The sequence below is a fragment of the Etheostoma cragini genome, chromosome 6, assembly GCF_013103735.1.
Source record: "Etheostoma cragini isolate CJK2018 chromosome 6, CSU_Ecrag_1.0, whole genome shotgun sequence".
Lineage (NCBI taxonomy): Eukaryota > Metazoa > Chordata > Actinopteri > Perciformes > Percidae > Etheostoma > Etheostoma cragini.
The window spans coordinates 18437490-18441505 of NC_048412.1; the positions used below are offsets into that span (position 1 = coordinate 18437490).

Consider the following 4016-nt stretch of genomic DNA (forward strand, 5'->3'; position numbering starts at 1 on the left):
AGAGAGAGAGAGAGAGAGAGAGAGAGAGAAAGAGAGAGAGAGAGAGACGAGGGGGGTTAAACCTTCACCGTGATCTTGTGGCGCAACATATTGTAGTAGATTTCATCTTGTGTCGATTCTGACATTATCCGTCATTCACATCATTGAGGAGTTTTGGTGGGATGCGACAAGTTGCTCGCGTAGGGCTTGGTGTGGGAGAAAAAGACAGAGGAGCAGACAGGCAGGCAAGCGTTCAACCGGAGGGGGGGGGGCGCATTCTCCCCGAGTACACACAAGCAGCGGCCACATCCACTGTAGACAAATCCGTGTTCAGTGACGTGTTTTGTATTAGCTTTTTTATGCATGTTCAACCCTTTTCCATCACTGGCTGGTTTAAATTTGATCAGTAACCCAGTCCCTCGCGTGCTTCCTATTTCCATCAACTCTAATCACCCCCTTTGTATTTATTTATATATTTATTTGCCTCGATAGACCCGTTGTTCAACCCATCCACCGTCCACCCCCTATCTTCTTTTTCCCTCCATCTCCTTCTCTTTAGGAGTGCGACGCGCTGCGAATATCTGAATTTTTTTTTTTAAAAACCTGCAGGTAAGACCTCTATAAGCTTCTTTTGATGTTAATAATTACACTGTATCATTGTTGATTTTACTTTGCAGTTTAATGGATCACAGCTCGTTCAGTGTAATTTACACGCCACATTGATTTGTTTCACGTTGCCTTCAACTTAGCCCACTAGGCTACTGTCAGTGAAGACTACGGAATTTACAGGAAAAAAAATAACGAAAATAATTCTCAGACTTCTGCCCTTTCTCTGATTAAATGCTCCATTATATTTCCCCACCTATTTCCGTGGGCCTATAATTACGGCACCGTCTATTATGCAAATTAAAGCCTTATAATAGCTCGTTTGAAGCCCTCCCTGCATCCTCACTGCAGGTGTGGAGACTAAAATATCGGTTGTATGTGCTGAAATGGTCGCACAATCAGGAGGGATTTGTGTGGATGTGTGTCTTATTGTGTGATTTGTGTCCCAGTCACTGAGTTTTCTCTTTACCGGCCGCTTGATGCTAGGCGTCCATTTTCCACCGTGTAGCCTATGCAGGCAGGCAGGCAGGCTGATGTGTGTAGCTTACTCTATTAATGAATGCACCGCAGTCCGCATCATTATACTTGAGCTTTGCACGCTTTCAGCCCCGCAGCTCCGAGCTTGGATGTGTCTATAGTGGTCTTCGCAGCTTCTGCCGCTCTGCTGCTGGAGTCCTCACAGTGCAAGCAGGGCCAACATCTTAGCTTTGTGTTGGACCTGGGCCACATCATGTTATCTGATGCTTTTGGAGATTAATATTCTTTTTAGCCCACTGTCTCCTCTTGCTGGTCAACATGCTCTCTGCGCTCTGACAGATCCAGAGGTAAAGGGCAACAAACATCTGGCACATTATCAACAATTCGTTTTTTCATCACAGCTCAGATCACATCTGGGCTAAAGGTGGAATGAAATGTCTTCTGAATTGGCGATGCTATAGGAGTGTGCACTGCAGCATTCAGGAGTCACAAACAAGGTAGGGTGGTATAGTAGTTATCTTCACTGGGGCTGCAGCCCATGACAGGTACATCTCTGAATGATTAGCATCATCTCATGTGAAATAACCAAATGTGGTCACTTGCAGTTACAGCACGAGCTTTCCCCCTCTGAGCTGAGCTTTTGATTTAGGTGCTGCATCTCTTCAGCATAGGGACTGGCCTTTCCTTTTTGCAGCAGTGTCCATCAGCAGCTCCTTTACGGCTGTAGCCTAATGCAGATCCAACTTGTGTAGCTCTCACTTGATGTGGGCAGTGTCACAGGGATAAAGTTGAACTTTTGATATTTACATCACTTACCCCTAAAGTGTTGGTGTCAATATGTGGGTGGTGATTGATACTTAAAAAGTAGTTTTTTATGTATTTCATTATAATTAGATGCAATTTGTAAATAGACAATTGTAGATGGGAAACTTAATTGCACAAATCATTGATTAACTAAGCAATTAATCGTCATTCTGTACAACTCAGAAGACACGTTGTGGTGTGTCCTGGGTCCAATGCACATCATACATCATGGAGTTCATGTAAACTCTAGTTTTCAAGATCACTTGAGGATTATGACTTTTCATAACAGTATAAGTTAGAAGTTTATGCTTACACATTGTTGCTCCTTAAAGGGCATGTTAAGCTAACTTATGTGCAACTTTACATTAATTATGTTACAAAAAGTGAAAAGATACTGTCATTTTTTGCGTCAGATTGCTGCTGTTGAGTGCCTGCCTCTCCATCAATGATCAGCAACTCTATTTTTACTAAGCGGTGGATGGTCCCGCCATCCGTTGGTCTGGTCACGCCTCCTCAGCCCCTTCGCCTCCCACGTGGGAAACACTGTCTGTACTATGTTTGGCATGTGTTTGTGGCCTTGGTGATTTAGATTTTTGGATAAATTTCAAAACCCCTCAGCCGCCTCTATGAGTTGCTGGTTACACTGTAAGGTGACTCATTGCAGTCAATATCGGTGCAAAGCCCATGCAGGCTCTAGTTATTTTTTAACACCAGCCAAATCATTATCATCTAATGCACTAGCGGCCGCGAACATTGGGAAAGGATGTCTTTAACTTCTGAATGTTTTTGCTTGTTTGGCCTCGCTATTCCTCTCTTCTTTCACAGCTGGTTGGCCGTTAGCCGTTCATCTCGTTCTTACTCTCTGTTTTTTATCTCTGAGGAGAAGCAATTCTGCAATGATCATCACATCTGTCATGTAGCTATATTGTTCAGAGGATCAATGCCTTTGCTGCAATTTTTCTTGATGTTCTACAATGTTCCTTCCTCTCTTCAGGGAGCTCAGGAGGAAACCCTGCTTTGTACAAGAGGAACAGACTCAGATACAAATATAATCTCAGGGTCTCATAACCAGTCTAATGATCAAAACACAACTGTTTGATCACATCAACGTGTAACTTCTAATCTTTTCACCAATGTCAGTAAAACAAACTCCTGCATGTTTACTGTACATGGTGAGTAAATCTAAACCTATGATTGTACTTGGTGTGCAAAGGAGTGCAAACTTAACAGGCTTCCTACATTTGCTGATTCAGTACACAACATTGCTTATAATTCCAGTGAGCAAAGGCTTTTATCCGAAGCTTTCTAATTGTCTCCTGTCTCAATGGCTGTGACCCGTGCATCAATTAACCTCCAGCTTTGGTGATTTTAAGTGCTTCACTGAAGTTAGAGCAGCCTCTGAGAGCAGGGTTGAAAGAGCCTGTGATTGAACTGTATCGTGTCAGTGATTTATTGTAGGCAACCTGTCTTTGCAGAGGTATGCAGTGTAAACATATAGCAGACACAGTGTTAGCACGTCTGACTGGCGAGCATGCTCACTGCGCTGGAGATACACAACATGGGACCTGTGAACCAAAACATCTTTGCTCATTGCAACAGGCTGCAGGTGTGTGTATACATTGTATATACAGTATTTCAAAAAGAACATCTTCATCAGCATTTATACAATTTCAAGGATGCCAAATAAAGTATAAAGAAGGTCGTGTGTAGCACTTTAATATTTAACTAAGGAATAAATAGCATAACTGTAAATACCTGAAAACATTGGTCGATTAATCAGTTAGTTGACAGGCAGAAAGTTAGTTTGATATTTTTGATTAAAATTAAGTCCACTTACGAGTTTTTCAGGGAGTTTTCCCTCAGCAGAAGGAGCTTGCTCAGATGTCATTTGTTATAAACTCTATTCACTAATGAAGACAATGAGACGGGAATGAAATCCATTGTAAAAGCTAGTAAGTGGACCTTGATTGCTAAATAATAAGCTTGAGTCTGGAGTGAATTAGCTTGTATTAGCACAAAGACTGGAAAGGGTGGGAAACAGCTAGCCAAGTTCGTCATGAAGGTTATAAAACCTACACTGTAAACCCTAATAAGTTCATAGAACTCAAAAATTATTTTGTAACAGATTACACAATAATATTTAAGTGATG

General features: G+C 42.0%; 1 protein-coding gene across 2 annotated transcripts in view; it reads left to right on the forward strand.

The window, feature by feature from the left end:
• Nucleotides 1-232: 232 nt before the first annotated feature.
• Nucleotides 233-4016, forward strand: part of cacng8b (calcium channel, voltage-dependent, gamma subunit 8b) — a 19375-nt gene continuing 15591 nt past the window's right edge. For both annotated transcript variants that reach the window (XM_034874273.1, XM_034874272.1), the window contains exon 1: nt 233-588. The gene's annotated coding sequence lies outside the window, so the exon portion shown is untranslated. The remainder of the gene's footprint in view (nt 589-4016) is intronic.